The sequence below is a fragment of the Podarcis liolepis genome (assembly GCF_965112155.1).
Source record: "Podarcis liolepis genome assembly, chromosome: 3".
Taxonomy (NCBI): Eukaryota; Metazoa; Chordata; class Lepidosauria; order Squamata; family Lacertidae; genus Podarcis; species Podarcis liolepis.
The window spans coordinates 116,920,523-116,936,879 of NC_139557.1; the positions used below are offsets into that span (position 1 = coordinate 116,920,523).

At 45.0% G+C, this 16,357-nt stretch overlaps 2 long non-coding RNA genes across 2 annotated transcripts in view; both read right to left on the minus strand.

Moving 5' to 3' along the window:
• Nucleotides 1-16,357, minus strand: part of LOC310702856 — a 960,387-nt gene that overhangs the window by 147,020 nt on the left and 797,010 nt on the right. The window lies entirely within an intron of this gene.
• Nucleotides 5,549-10,071, minus strand: LOC310704607. Its single transcript, XR_014524917.1, has 2 exons — nt 10,017-10,071; nt 5,549-6,742 (listed from the first exon to the last, which is right to left on the minus strand). It is a non-coding gene; the product is annotated as an uncharacterized lncRNA (long non-coding RNA).

A 16,357-nucleotide genomic window follows, 5' to 3' on the forward strand; every position in this document is an offset into this window, starting at 1 on the left:
TCCAACCTGTCCTTTCTGAATTTGGTTAATATGAATTGCAGATGTTCTCTTTGGTGTATTGATAAATATAACCCTATTAGCAAGGTTGCTAAACAAGGCAAGATGGTTTCAACATGACTCCCATTTGTACATCATGATCCGTGATGTTTGGAGGAGGGAACACTTACGAAATATATGAAGTGTGCTAAATCAGGAAGACGTAGGTTTGGGATGTTCCTGAAATAATTAAAGTTGGATTCAGTTAAAAGAAAAACGGTGTGTTTGTGGTGGAACATTACAATCCAATGAATGATGAAGTATATAAAAAGGAAACCCAAGAAGATGCAGCAAAAGCTCCGAGGGACCATTTTGGTAAACATCTGCAGGAACCGCTCTTGACCATCTGAAACATCCTAATCTTTCATTTGGGGATTGTGAGTATGCTCTCTAAAGTTGCACCACATCTAGTCCAACCCCCCGCAGTGCAGGATTCTCAGCTAAAGAATCCATGACAGATTCAGCTTCTGTTAAAAAACCTCCAAGAAAGGAGAGTTCATCATCTCTTGTGGGAGTCTGTTCCACTGCCGAATTGCTCTTACTGTCAGAAAGCTCTTCCTGATATTGAGTCAGAATCTCCTTTCTTGTAACTTGAAGCCATTGGTTTGAGTCCTACCTGTTGCGTTCGCAAAGTAAAGGAAGGATTGAACTCTGATTAATAAGAATACACACGGTTTGAATCCCCATGACGGGGTGAGCTCCCGTTGCTCGGTCCCTGCTCCTGCCAACCTAGCAGTTCAAAAGCACGTCAAAGTGCAAGTAGATAAATAGGTACTGCTCCCGCGGGAAGGTAAACGGCATTTCCGTGCACTGCTCTGGTTCACCAGAAGCGGCTTACTCATGCTGGCCACATGACCTGGAAGCTGTACGTCGGCTCCCTTGGCCAGTAAAGCGAGATGAGCGCCGCAACCGCAGAGTCAGTCACGACTGAACCTAATGGTCAGGGGTCCCTTTACCTTTTACTTTGCCTACCCTGAATATTACCCTGAGCTCCCAGCCATTTTGATTTGAGAGCTTCCCACCCACCCCTGGGTTAGAGCCATTTGGGGTCACTGGTTGACAGGGTTAGAAAGGTCCCCCCCCTTTCAACCTGATTGGCACTTGGTTGGGATTTCCCCCCTCCTTTCCCTCAGTGAAATTCCTTTGTTGGGTGGGAGAACGTTGTTTGTATGAGGGCAGAAATGGCATTGGGCAGGATCTACATAGTATAAGGGGCCTGTGAGGGAAAGATTGACCACGGCAAACCTAAGCGTGGGTTTGGTATCTGCCTGGTTGGAATCTGCCCTCTCGTCCCCCAGTGAGACCTCACTTGTTTGGCTTGCACCACGGCAAGGTTCAACACTGACCGACTCCCATCGTTCTGGTTCGAAGGGGTCAAAACCCAGTAGATCATTCCATTGTGGAATGATGAACTGATCCTGGAACCCAATGTCATGCCAACCCTTGCCCTGCCTGCTGCTGCCAGGAAATACTTGGCCTGGTTTTATTCCATTACCGTTGTACAGTCTGGTTAATTTTGCTGCTCTCGTGGGTCACATAATTCTCTTGCCTGAGCCAATGGCTTTTTTGGGACACTGGCTTGGCAAAAAAAATTGTGTTGTTTATGGCGCCAAGCAAGGGCCTTTTTTAAATGTCCCTACTATACTTGCAAGGGACGCAGGTGGCGCTGTGGGTTAAACCACAGAGCCTAGGACTTGCCGATCAGAAGGTTGGCGGTTCGAATCCACATGACAGGGTGAGCTTCCATTGCTCGGTCCCTGCTCCTCCCAACCTAGCAGTTCGAAAGCACATCAAAGTGCAAGTAGATAAATAGGTACCGCTCCGGCGGGAAGGCAAACGGCGTTTCCGTGCGCTGCTCTGGTTTGCCAGAAGTGGCTTAGTCATGCTGGCCACATGACCCGGAAGCTGTCTGCAGACAAATGCCAGCTCCCTCAGCCCATAGAGTGAGATGAGCGCCGCAACTCCAGAGTCGGTCACGACTGGACCTAATGGTCAGGGGTACCTTTACCTTTACTATACTTGCAGGTTTTGTTCTGCTGTTTATTTGCTGTTGTTGTCTCCCATAAGGGAATCCCAGGATTCAGTCTGTCATCCCCACAAGCAACAAAGCAGAGAGAGAAAGAACGAGAGAGGAGGAAATCCCAAACAGAAGACAATGTTCATTGTACATGGACGCGTTCTCCGCACTGCCACCATCCTTATGCTGCTCCTTGCAACTTTGTCTGTTGGTCAGCCTGACAAGCCCCAAGCCATGAATTTGGCTACTTGGCTCAAATATGTGGCTACTGAGTGGGATAAAGAACTGTGTGAGAAATCTGGTGGATGTGAATTCCAGGGAGATGATCATCCTAATTTCCCCTTCAGCATTCCCGAGATCACCGCAGCAGACAGATGCCATCCTGAACATGCATTTGACAAGGAAACCTGCCTGAGAGCACTTGCAAGTGGGCTTTTTCACATGGAGGTATTTTTGAAATATATAGAACAGACTCTAGTCTCTGAGCGGCCACCTACATATTCGTGGATAACAGCAAAGCACCTAGCAAATACGCTGAAGTCCCTGATGGAAGACCCTGAGACTGTGACCTATCCGGATGAACAGGTGAAGGACTCTGATTCTCAAATGCTAGCAAGCTATACTGACTCCAAAACTGTAGTCATCAAGCACCTCATTCTCCAAGGTTACATTTCGTTGCTGGAGAACGTTCGAAACCTGTATATATACATGGGGGCCTAACAATCTACATGCCGCAGATGATGCCCACCAACTAGCACGTATGCTCAGGGTGGCCAGTGGGTGTGCATAGATCAGGCCCCATGGATTTTAGCTATCATTTTATCTTTAAAAGTAAGCCAATCATTGAAATGCAGGTGTGAAATGTTTTAACTCATGGGTAGGCAAACTGAGGCCCGGGGGCCGGATCCAGGCCAATCGCCTTCTAAATCCGGCCTGCGGACGGTCCAGGAATCAGCGTGATTTCACATGAGTAGAATGTGTCCTTTTATTTAAAATGCATCTCTGGGTTATTTGTGGGGCATAGGAATTCATTCACCCCCCCCTCAAAATATAGCTTGGCCCCCCACAAGGTCTTAAGGACAGCCCTGCTGAAAAAGTTTGCTGACCCCTGTAAAATTTATGTGAATAAACACATGAGAAGAAACAGCTTTTAAATGAATGTGATCTCTTGCTTTTGTGTGTGTGTGTGTGTCCTCCAACATCTACCCATAAATATTTCCCAAAAATCACCTTCCCAAATGAATGCGTTCTTTTTATCACTTATACGGCAAGATGGGGGCGGGAGCCTATATTACAAAGAAGAAATGGCAGGCATTAATTAATGGGGAAAGACTGCTATTAACTAATAGGGAAGGTCTGCTGACTGCCCGTGGTGGAATTTCATTTGACTGTCAGAGACAGTAAGGATTTTTATTTATTTTTTAAAAGGAAAATGTGTTTTCTTTTTCACAGAGCAAGGCATCAGAAGCAGATGACAGTGACATAACAAATATTGATGTGGGTTTCATTTCACAAATATAATTAGTAGAGTGTTGTGAGAAAAGGTTATTTACAACATTCCAGCTTTCTGCCTATATTTAGAACAGAAACACCTTCTTCACCACCACCTGCAGAACAGAGGACATGCCATGTATTAAGTCGTGGGTTGACATAGTGAAACTACACTACATAACACCATGGAAAGTGGGAGTTGTGGGGTTAAACATTGGTAACCGGTGTAGCCGATGCAGGTTATGAAGGTTCTGTAAGAGCTTGCAAGGTGTAGGCTGTAAGGAACATAAGAAGGAACACAAATCCTTGCATCCTTAACTTTGCTCTGTCAAAAACAGAAATAGTCACAAAATGGCCACTGCAGGAGCAGGCATACACAAAATGGCTGCCTTTGGTGATGTGTTCAGTTACTTCCATCGCAATGAAACACCCATCTCACTAAAAGGTGAAGTGGGGAGGCTGTGAAGGAAATAAATCAGGTGCTAGAAAATACCTGTCCATGAGCCATAAGCTGAATTTATAGAGAAAGGCATCCCACATACCCCTACTGTTGCTAACAGAGGTAGCACAAACACAGGAGCCATAGAAAGAAATATTTTTAAAGTTAATGATTTAGGGATTTTTTTTTATTCATTGAGCCCCAAATCTAACTTCCTCTTGGTCAAGGATCGCATCATTTCTACTTCTATGGGGTCAAAGGATGTGCAGGTGATAAAAAGGAAGGAGCATAGAAGACTGGACAAGTCTAATGGGGGAACAAGTCAGGCTGAGTGCCTTTCCCTTTCAGGTGATGTCATTCTTTGCATCATCATCATCATCATCATCATTTACTTATACACCACCCATCTGGCTGGGTTTCCCCAGCCACTCTGGGTGGCTCCCAACAGAATATTAAAAATACAATGAAACATCAAATATTAAAAACTTCACTAAACAGGGCTGCCTTCAGATGCCTTCTAAACATCAGATAGTTGTTTATTTCCTTGACATCTGATGGGAGGGTGTTCCACAGGACGGGCGCCACTACCGAGAAGGCCCTCTGCCTGGTTCCCTGTAACCTCACTTCTCGCAGTGAGGGAACCGCCAGAAGGCCCTCAGAACTGGACCTCAGTGCCCGGGCTGAACGATGGGGGTGGAGACACTCCTTCAGGTATAATGAACCAAGGCCATTTAGGGCTTTAAAGGTCAGCACCGACACTTTGAATTGTGTCAGCAGCAGAATTAATTATATTTGTATATCGCCCTTCATCTGAAGATCACAGCATTGAGAAGCCAAGTGAGAGAATTTCAGAAGACTGAACATTTCAAATTTGCTCTAACTTGGAAATTTTGTAATAAATCTTCATGGCACATACATTAAAGCAGGATAATGCATTCCACTAAGCTAAGGCAAGGATGGTCAACCTGTGGCAATTCAGATTTTCTTGGCACCTCAGAAGCACTGTGTGAGGCGCTTTGCAAGCAACCAAACAGCTGATTGTCATAGAATTGTGGAGTTGAAAGGGACTCTGAGGATCATCTAGTCCAACCCCCTGCAGTGCAGGAATAGGCAGCTGTCCCATATGGGGATCGAACCTGCAACCTTGCCATTATCAGCACCATGCTGTAACAAACTGAGCTACCCAGGCATCTTTTCCTTTCTGAAGGCAGGAGTTTGTAACTCAAAGCACGGGGACAATTACTGTAAATGCAAACAGAATGCTGTGAAGTGTGTGTATGGGGGATAAATGTTCTAGTTTTGGGTGCCCATAAGGTTTTCTTCATGAACTCTCCACTTTTAGGAGGGGGTCTGAGATAAGGATGTAGTGAGCTGGCCAGATCCAGCCCCCACTCCTATACGAAATTGGACACAAACTAGTGGATATACAACAAGAAACAGAAATGGAATACTGACTCAGTTTGTGATCTTAGTGGAGAGACTTTAATATGGACAAGGACAGAAGAATTTAGTATTATTCCACATGGAGTAACAGTGGTAGGAATTAATAGAGGTAAAGTGAAAAGTAACAATATGGATAACATTTATTAACAATAATAACTATTAGGGAAGCTATCTTGGACTTTTTTTTGGAAAAAGAAATGAATGATTCTGATACACCTTGACTTAAAAGAAGCATTGTTTAACAGAAAGTGGAAAAGATGTATGTATGCATGAACTGAAGGCTTTAAATAATCAGATTTTCCTTTTTAATGTAATTGACAGGTGGAAGATTGGAAGTTCTTCTTTCTTATCTTTTGTTAACGTTCCTTTTCCCTCTTTCCCCTCTCTTTATTTCTATTGTATTGTATTCGTCCCCTTTTCTGTTTCTATGCTTTGCTTCTTCTTCTTTTGTAGTTGTAATCTTATTGTGTTATGAGAAAATAATACTAATAGTAAAAGAAAAAGGAAAAGGAAAAGGAAAAAAAAAGAAATCCAGCCCCCCCCCTGCTCTTGTCGGCTACAGTGTGAATTCTCTATCATTTTCTTCTTGTAAGTGGCATCCAGAGCACTGTGTCAAGAGCTTTTAATGTAGATATATGCCCTTACAGTTGCATCTAGAAACAACATGCACCTTTTAAATATGACATGCCTGATAAGTGTAGGTGTCGAGCTACTCTGCTCTGCTAGCAGTGCCTCCAAGTCTGGAGCCACAAACTCGACAGCCTCAGGATTTTTCATCAATGACTTCAAGGTACCTGCGAGGATCTTTATTGCTTTCCAATAATAATTGCTTTCGTGTGGCTCACTGGCAAATAAAGTTTCTTTTAAATATTTCAAAAACGTGCTATATACGAAAAGCCCACGTGAAAGGACCCCCAGGCATGTTTCCTTTTCGAAGTCAGGAGGGAAGCATTTTGCTTGGAGAGTCATTTCTGGTAGACCGAGAGGAATTTCCTCCCAACCCATCTGACATGTGTCTAGCTTCTGACATATTTCTTCATTCAGACTGCTAATCCTTCCCTTGAGCCAAAAAGCCAAGTACATGGCTTGGGGTATTTCACCTAATTCTTTCGGAAAGGCACTATAAACAGGCCAAACTCCTGCAGTGATGAACAATGCGGCAACAGTGTAAAGGTGGGATCCAAAAAGGACATTCATTGCCTTCCTGTCTGGCTTTCCTCTTCTTCTATATACACTTAGTATCTTGAGGTGATGATTGGCTGGAAATGGGAACTCCTTACGTGGGAAGGGTTTCTGTATATACTCCTCAATGGCACCTGACACAAACAACATGGATGAAAATACAGCAGTGAGTAAAGACATACCAGCAGTACATGTGAAAAAGATCTAGGGGTCTTAGTAGACCACAAGCTTAACAGGCGTCAACAGTGTGATGCAGCAGCAAAAAAGGCCAGTGCTATTGTAGGCAGCATCAACAGAAGTCTAGTGTGTCCAGATCAAGGAAAGTAATAGTACAGTGGTACCTCGGGTTACATACACTTCAGGTTACATACGCTTCAGGTTACACACTCAGCTAACCCAGAAATAGCGCTTCAGGTTAAGAACTTTGCTTCAGGGTAAGAACAGAAATCGTGCTCTGGCGGCGCAGCAGCAGCAGGAGGCCCCATTAGCTAAAGTGGTGCTTCAGGTTAAGAACGGTTTCAGGTTAAGAATAGACCTCCAGAATGAATTAAGTACTTAACCTGAGGTACCACTGTACTACTCTATTCTGCCTTGGTCAGACCACACCTGGAATATTCTGTCCAGTTCTGGGCACCACAATTTAAGTTAAGATTCCTGCGTTGCAAGATTGCTACATTGGCTCCCAGTAGATTTCCGAGTACAATTTAAAGTATTGGTGCTGACATTTAAAGCCCTAAACGGCCTCTGCCCAGTATACCTGAAGGAGCATCTCCACCCCCATCGTTCTGCCCAGACACTGAAGCCCAGCACCAAGGGTCTTCTGGCGGTTCCCTTGCTCACTGCAAGAAGTGAGGTTACAGGGAATCAGGCAGAATCTCGGTGGTGGCACCTGCCCTGTGGAATACCCTCCCATCAGATGTCAAAGAAAGAAACAACTATCTGATGTTTAGAAGAAATCTGAAGGTAGCCCTGTTTAGAGAAGCTTTTAATATTTGATGAATTATTGTATTTTAATATTTTGCTGAAAGCTGCCCAGAGTGGTTGGGTAAACCGAGCCAGATGGGTGGGGTATAAATTTTATATATATATATATATATATATATATATGCTTTCGTAGATTTTCACGGGTACAGGAATGCAGGTTTTGGTGTCTTCGGGTGTCTTCCCGTGTAAGAGTTGGGGTGTCTAGGCGACGTTTCGACGAGGTCTCACTCGTCATCTTCAGGCTGGTGCTTTCGGCTTCTTGTTACTGGAACAGAGCAGGATCTCAGTGTTTGAGTTCCTATAAATACTGTTGAGGGGGTGTGGTGTATAGCCTCCGACGTTCTGGGCAGAGAGGAAGTTCCCAGGTTAGTGTGACTTTTCTTCTTTTGTTCCTTAATTACTTGAGGGATATCTTGAGTGATTTCTTGAGTGATATTCTGAGTACCACTTAGGAGGGTCATTAAGTGTAGCAACTAATCCACACTTAATGACCCTCCTAAGTGGTACTCAGAATATCACTCAAGAAATCACTCAAGATATCCCTCAAGTAATTAAGGAACAAAAGAAGAAAAGTCACACTAACCTGGGAACTTCCTCTCTGCCCAGAACGTCGGAGGCTATACACCACACCCCCTCAACAGTATTTATAGGAACTCAAACACTGAGATCCTGCTCTGTTCCAGTAACAAGAAGCCGAAAGCACCAGCCTGAAGATGACGAGTGAGACCTCGTCGAAACGTCGCCTAGACACCCCAACTCTTACACGGGAAGACACCCGAAGACACCAAAACCTGCATATATATATATATATATATATATATATATATATATATATATATATATATATGTTTTCGTAGATTTTCACGGGTACAGGAATGCAGGTTTTGGTGTCCTCGGGTGTCTTCCCGTGTAAAAGTTGGGGTGTCTAGGCGACGTTTCGACGAGGTCTCACTCGTCATCTTCAGGCTGGTGCTTTCGGCTTCTTGTTACTGGAACAGAGCGGGATCTCAGTGTTTGAGTTCCTATAAATACTGTAGAGGGGTGTGGTGTATTGCCTCAAAAGTTCTGGGCAGAGGGGAAGTTCCCAGGCTAGTGTTCTTTTCTTCTTTTGTTCCTTAATTACTTGAGGGATATCTTGAGTGATTTCTTGAGTGATATTCTGAGTACCACTTAGGTGGGTCATTAGGTGTGGATTAGTTGCTAAAGCCTTCGTGTCTTGACCTCTTGAATTTGTGAAGAGTTTTTCTGGGAAGATGGCTGTACTGCACTTAGTTGTGCTTTGGCTTAAAATCCAGTTGGAAAACCAAGGGGTCTATGAAATACCCTGCAAAGTCTGCCCAGCCACGTACATTGGACAAACAAACAGACGAATAAATGCACGTATCGCAGAACACAAGAATGCCGTCAAAAAAGAAGAAAAATCTTCCTCTCTTTTCCAACACATGAAAGAAACAGGACACGAAATTAATTTTGCAGATTCCAAATTGCTCTTTAACATGGAACATCACCACAAGAGAATAATCATGGAAGCCATCGAGATAGAGAAACACCCTCACAACATGAACAAGCGTGACGACACGTCCCGCCTGCCAGACATCTGGAAATTAGCCCTCCCCACAAAAACCGACACCAGATCCAGAGGCACACAGAACGCCACCACCAATCAACCACACCAGACCCAAACCCAGACCCTCTCCACAGATAAATTACAGACACCATCCAGTAACCAAACCATAGTGGCACCTCCGGATGCTGCACCCCCCTGCAATCCCTACACAGATCTGGCTGGCACAGGGCACAAAACCACAGCTCGCCCCTATACACGAAGCCAAGCCAAAGCACAACTAAGTGCAGTACAGCCATCTTCCCAGAAAAACTCTTCACAAATTCAAGAGGTCAAGACACGAAGGCTTTAGCAACTAATCCACACCTAATGACCCACCTAAGTGGTACTCAGAATATCACTCAAGAAATCACTCAAGATATCCCTCAAGTAATTAAGGAACAAAAGAAGAAAAGAACACTAGCCTGGGAACTTCCCCTCTGCCCAGAACTTTTGAGGCAATACACCACACCCCTCTACAGTATTTATAGGAACTCAAACACTGAGATCCCGCTCTGTTCCAGTAACAAGAAGCCGAAAGCACCAGCCTGAAGATGACGAGTGAGACCTCGTCGAAACGTCGCCTAGACACCCCAACTTTTACACGGGAAGACACCCGAGGACACCAAAACCTGCATATATATATATATATATATATATATATATTATTATTATTATTATTAGGCAAAATGACCCCCTGTGTCCCTTCCAATACAAAACATCACCACCAGCAACAACCTCTTTTTATTTGTTTCCTCCACCCCATCCCATGCATGGATCATTCCCCTTCCACCAGTTCCCCTGTTGGAGAGCATACTCACAATCCTAAAGAGAAAGATGTCTCAACTGGTTGTCATAGGTGTCTATAGCTGTTCATCAAGAGGAATTTGGAAGGCTCTGTTGGGTTTTTCTTTTTATATCCTCCATCACTCATTTTATTGCACACCCACCACTTTTCTTTTAACTAAGTCCAACTATAATCATTTCAGGAACATTCTATTCCTATACCCTTTTGAATTTTCCCTTGAGAATCATCATAAATGCTTATACAAGCTACCTACCACAGACCTGATAAATCATGATGTATAAATAGGAACCCTGATATTCCATGTTTACTTAAATTATCTTGTGTCATTAACTTTGATCAGTGACTATTTCTGTTTCTAACAGATCAGAGCTAAGGGCCCAAGGGCCAACATATGTTCCTTCTGATGTTCTTTGTGGCCCACATTTTGGAGGCCTTTACAAAACTTACTTTAGTTATCAGATTGCCTACTCCAGTTCCAAACATCTGATTCCTCACTTCCCACTTTCCCTGGCACAACTTCTATTGGCCCTGTATACCTGAAGGAGCGTCTCCACCCCCATCGTTCAGCCTGGACACTGAGGTCCAGCGCTGAGGGCCTTGTGGCGGTTCCCTCCCTGTGAGAAGCAAAGTTACAGGGAACCAGGCAGAGGGCCTTCTCGATGGTGGCGCCCACCCTGTGAAATGCCCTCCCATCAGATGTCAAGGAAATAAACAACTATCTGACTTTTAGAAGACATCTGAAGGCAGCCCTGATTAGGGAAGTTTTTAATGCTTGATGTTTTATTGTGTTTTTAATATTCTGTTGGGAGCCTCCCAGAGTGGCTGGGGAAACCCAGTCAGATGGCCAGGGAATAAATATAAATCTGCAGGCTCTCTATTGGCAGTGTGTTCCACAACATACCCTCCAACCTTTCTTTGATGAAAGAGGGGCATGTCTCTGCTGAAAATAAGTATATCCTATTCCATACCCACCAACATTTCTCCAATGGAAATAGGGACATCCTAAGGAAAAGCGGGACATTCTGCAATCAAATCAGAAACCAGAACGGCTCCTGTAAATTCAGGACTGTCGCTGGAAAATAGGGACACGTGGAGGGTCTGGTGGTGATGACAGCAACTTGGAGAAGGAGTAATGACCCTGCTGACGATGATCTCAGTGATCGGACCAACATTATTCAAGGCTTTGTAAATTAATTCAAGGACATCGAATTTGACTTGGTAGTAGATGTGACAGATGTTTTAACAATGGTATCCTATATTCTTGGCTAGATGCCTCCATTAGCAGTCTGGCACTGATGGAGTTTCCAAACCAGGCCCAAGGACAGCCCCACATAGACCACATGGCGGTATTACAGTTTTGATGTTACCAGTACATGGAATACAGTGGTCAGACTGTCCCTGTCTAGTAATGTTGGGCTTAGGGGAATCAGATCCCTCCCATGGTAGCAGTCAAGAAACAGAGAAATGATAACAGTTCTTACCAAGCAATTTATTCAATAATTCACACAGAGCGATGAAGGAATGCAGTCTTCCCTAAATAATGCCGTTGCTCCAAGTATAGTCCCACCCCCCTATGTCTCAAGAAACGAAAATAAAAATCTGTATGTTTTAACTTTATTCCCTTTTTTGAGGTTCTTATTGTTAAGGATATGTGATTCTTGTGACCAATTTGACACCACAACGATGAAACTTACAAAGCAGGAATGTGCTGTAATGTGTGCCATTTAAACTTCTTTTTGTGACCATTGTATCTTCTTCCCTGAAAATTACTAACAGGCAGCGGCGTAGCGTGAGTTATCAGCACCCGGGGCAAGGCAAGTAATTTGCGCCCCCTCACCCGGGGCAAGGCAAGTAATTTGCGCCCCCTAACCCCGGGCCGGCTAGTCCCCACGCGGCTTCTTTCTGGCGCGGGGAGGGGGCTTCTTTCTGGCGCGGGGAGGGGGCGGCTCTGGGGCCAGTGCGTCGACCGGCCTCCGGCGCGGGTGGGGGGGGGCCGTCGGGGCGGGTGGGCAGTCTTGGCGCGCAGGCACTAGAGCGCCGCCGATGGCGCGTTTGGCGGGCTGCGCGCGTCCAGACAGCGACCAGAGCCTGGGCGGCGTGGCGCTTGGTGCCGGAGCCTCCGCCCGCAGCGCCCCGTCGGGAGACCCGGCCGGAAGGAGCCTCGAGCCGGCTGTCGGACGCAGTTGAAGCTTCCTCGAGGAGGGCCGGCCAAACGCGCCCCCCCAAAATGTTGCGCCCGGTGCGGCCGGCACCCCTGGCACCCCCCACGCTACGCCACTGCTAACAGGTTACTAAAATCCTTCTGCTTCACAGGTCTAACATTTCTGCTTCTGCACATCGTATAATGATCACTGCAGATGGTGACAGCAGTCACGAAATTAAAAGACGCCTGCTCCTTGGGAGAAAAGCGATGACAAACCTAGACAGCATCTTTAAAATCAGAGACATCACCTTGCCAACAAAGGTCCGTATAGTTAAAGCTATGGTTTTCCCAGTAGTGATGTATGGAAGTGAAAGCTGGATCATAAAGAAGGCTGATCGCCGAAGAATTGATGCTTTTGAATTATGGTGCTGGAGGAGACTCTTGAGAGCCCCATGGGCTGCAAGAAGATCAAACCTATCCATTCTTAAGGAAATCAGCCCTGAGTGTTCACTGGAAGGACAGATCTTGAAGCTGAGGCTCCAGTACTTTGGCCACCTCATGAGAAGAGAAGACTCCCTGGAAAAGACCCTGATGTTGGGAAAGATGGAGGGCACAAGGAGAAGGGGACAGCAGAGGATGAGATGGTTGGACAGTGTTCTCGAAGCTACCAGCATGAGTTTGACCAAACTGCGGGAGGCAGTGGAAGACAGGAGTGCCTGGCGTGCTCTGGTCCATGGGGTCACGAAGAGTCAGACATGACTAAATGACTAAACAACACATCGTATAATAAAAAGCCTTGAAGCTGGTAAAAGTATTAAACATGATTATCATGGCTTGACCTGGGGGAAAAAGCATTGGATTGGATTTGAAAGGCAGCAAGCTAATGAACAAGCAGGCAGTGGCTGCTACCAATACTTTTTGTCTATTGCTTCACCATTGTCAGGGCCAGAATGAAAGGCAACAAACTAGTAGGTTGCAATGGTGAAAGAGGACTAGAAGGTCTGGGGGTTCTGGTCAGTGTGTGGCATGGCTGTGAGCCCTCAGCAGATTATTTTTTTATTATTTACTCAATTTATAAACCACCCTATACCTGGAGGTCTCAGGGCGGTTCACAAACAAGACCACCACATATAAAATCAAACCACAAACAATAACCTAATTAAAAAGAACCCCAAAGGAACCACATTCTAAAAGGGTGTTGGATGTCAGTAAGCCATGCTGATCCTTGATGCTGCCCTGATCTTAAGGTACTTGACCTGGGCAGACTGGCTCTTCTACTCACCTGGAGTGCTGTGTCCAGTTCTGGGCACCACAGTTCAAGAAGGACACTGACAAACTGGAAGGTGTCCAGAGGAGGGCAACCAAAATGGTCAAAGGCCTAGAAACGATGCCTTATGAGGAACGGCTAAGGGAGCTGGGCATGTTTAGCCTGGAGAAGAGGAGGTTAAGGGGTGATATGATAGCCATGTTCAAATATATAAAAGGATGCCACATAGAGGAGGGAGAAAGGTTGTTTTCTGCTGCTCCAGAGAAGCGGACACGGAGCAATGGATCCAAACTACAAGAAAGAAGATTCTACCTAAACATTAGGAAGAACTTCCTGACAGTAAGAGCTGTTTGACAGTGGAATTTGCTGCCAAGGAGTGTGGTGGAGTTTCCTTCTTTGGAGGTCTTTAAGCAGAGGCTTGAGAACCATATGTCAGGAGTGCTCTGATGGTGTTTCCTGCTTGGCAGGGGGTTGGACTCGATGGCCCTTGTGGTTTCTTCCAACTCTATGATTCTATGATTCTACTGGAAATGAGAACTGAGCATCTCAGGAAGCTCTGGCCTTTTTACACCTGCTCTAGAAGGGTGGAGCCTGAGGCTGCTGAGGTTTTGCTGGGGAGGGAGTTGAGCCAGCATGGTGTAGTGGTTAAGAGCAGTAGACTCGTAATCTGGTGAACTGGGTTGGCATTTTCAAAGGTGACATTTTCACTCTATACATGAGAAACACTAAAGGGATGAAGCAGGGGCGAATAATAGGGTATGCGGGTGTGCATTTGATCCCAAGAATTCCCTACCCTTGTTTCAAGGGTCACTGAGAGCCATTGTGGTGTAATGGTTAAGAACGGTAGTCTCGTAATCTGGTGAACCGGGTTCGCGTCTCTGCTCCTCCACATGCAGCTGCTGGGTGACCTTGGGCCAGTCACACTTCTCTGAAGTCTCTCAGCCCCACTCACCTCACAGAGTGTTTGTTGTGGGGGAGGAAGGGAAAGGAGAATGTTAGCTGCTTTGAGACTCCTTAGGGTAGTGATAAAGCGGGATATCAAATCCAAACTCCTCCTCCTCCTCTTCTTTTTCTTCTTGCTGCTGGGTTTTTGTTTTTTGTTTTTGTATCATTTGCTGTGATTTACGTGGAAATTGTTCAGTTTGGTTTTGTATTTTTGTATTTACTATTGATGGCTGATTTTGTTATGTTGTAGCTATGTATTGTTTTCATGATGTAAGCCGCCTTGAGCATGGCTTGAACTGTGTAAAGGCGGCATACACATAAAATTATGTACGTGTGTGTTGGAATGAATCCACGACAGATGAGAGGCAGGTGTCACATGAGGCGTCTGCCAGGGCGGACCCCGGGAGCCTCTTTTATTGAATATTACAAACATTGCCACAGGTGGGCCTGTGGCTGATTGGTTGATACATACACAAAGAAACTTGTTGCTGATTGGTTAACATAAGTACAAGGCGGGAATTACATGTGAGAGGTGGGAATTACATATGATCATTTATCACTAATAGATTAAAGGCTGAGAAACGGAGCTGGAACTAGACAGGCAAGAAGCCTCCTAATTAGATTATAACTAGAGATTGATATGGCATAAAACAATTACTAATGATTGATCATAACATGAAAGAATACAATAATCAAGTTCTGTAGATGTGGTCAGCTAGGCATAAAGAGCAGGTCATGTTGTTTTCCATGAACTTAGGATGACTGAACAAGGAAGGAATGTCTTGGTGTTTGGAACAGGTTTGTACAGTGTGTGCAGAAGCAGGGAAAAGATTATAAGCAAGACTTCCCAGATAGCAAGAGAAAAGGAGCAAGGCTTCCCCATAACAGTTATGGGCAGAAGGAAAACTTCCCTTTACGTGTGTAATATCAGGAGAGCAATCTGAGGCCCAAGAAACTGGCACAAAGCAAGCGAGTGTAAATTAAGCTGGAGTAAGTTGCACCAGATCCAAATTAGGTTCAGCAGTGGGGCTGCTTCGCAGAGGGAAAACAAGGCTTTAAAATAGTTTTCTATGGCGGGTCTCTAGGTCACATGACTGAGCTGATGGGTATAAGATTCAGCCTAAGTCCCCTCTCTAGTTCTGTCCCCTCCGCTTAACAAAGGAATAGTTTGATGTAAATTGGTGTTCAAATAGTATTAGCAGCAACACAAAATATTATGTAAAGAAGCTTACAAATGTTACCTATTTTTGAAACTGACTTTATTTTATATTTTGAAATCTTGTCTTTAGCATCTCTTTTCATTGGTTTATTTAATGTATATTTTATGTAACCTGCTTAGAGGTTCTGATGACTGAGTGGAATATAAATCCTGTTGGATGAATAGCCAGTAAATAATATGTAGTTTACTATATTTTGTTGCTTGCCCATGCAGACACATTCTGTTGTTCACAGCGACTGTGGTGAAATAACTGAGACAGGCACCAGAGTTGGGAGAAATCAGGTCAGATCTTTATTGACTACAGGAGGAAAGCAGGTTTGGCATGGCAGCAGAACGCAGATCCAGTTCTTCATTCCAACAGCCTTTGCTGTTGCAATGGCACTCCATTGTTGGTGATAAGGGCCGAACCCCTTCCTATGGAGACAACCTCTGTTGAGCCCTGGAATGGTGCAAACCAAGCATCCAGGGCCTCATTGGACATCCAGGGTGAGAGATTCAAGTTGGGCAGAGGCCCTAACCCAAGCTTAGAGTGTGCCGTAGCCAATACTCCACCCCCAACCTCTCATGGGGTTTCCCTTTCTGTGCTGATCCTGCAGGAACATACAAAATTCCAAGACTGACTAACATAAATAAGCCATATGCTACTGAGGGGAAGGCTGGGAAAGCCCCCAACCCAGGAGCCACTTAAGGTTGGAGGGGGGTGGGAAATAATTTTTGGCCCTGTCAGCCAGTGACTTCCCCAGTGAGGCTTAACACCAACAATGAGCATCTCACAAGGAG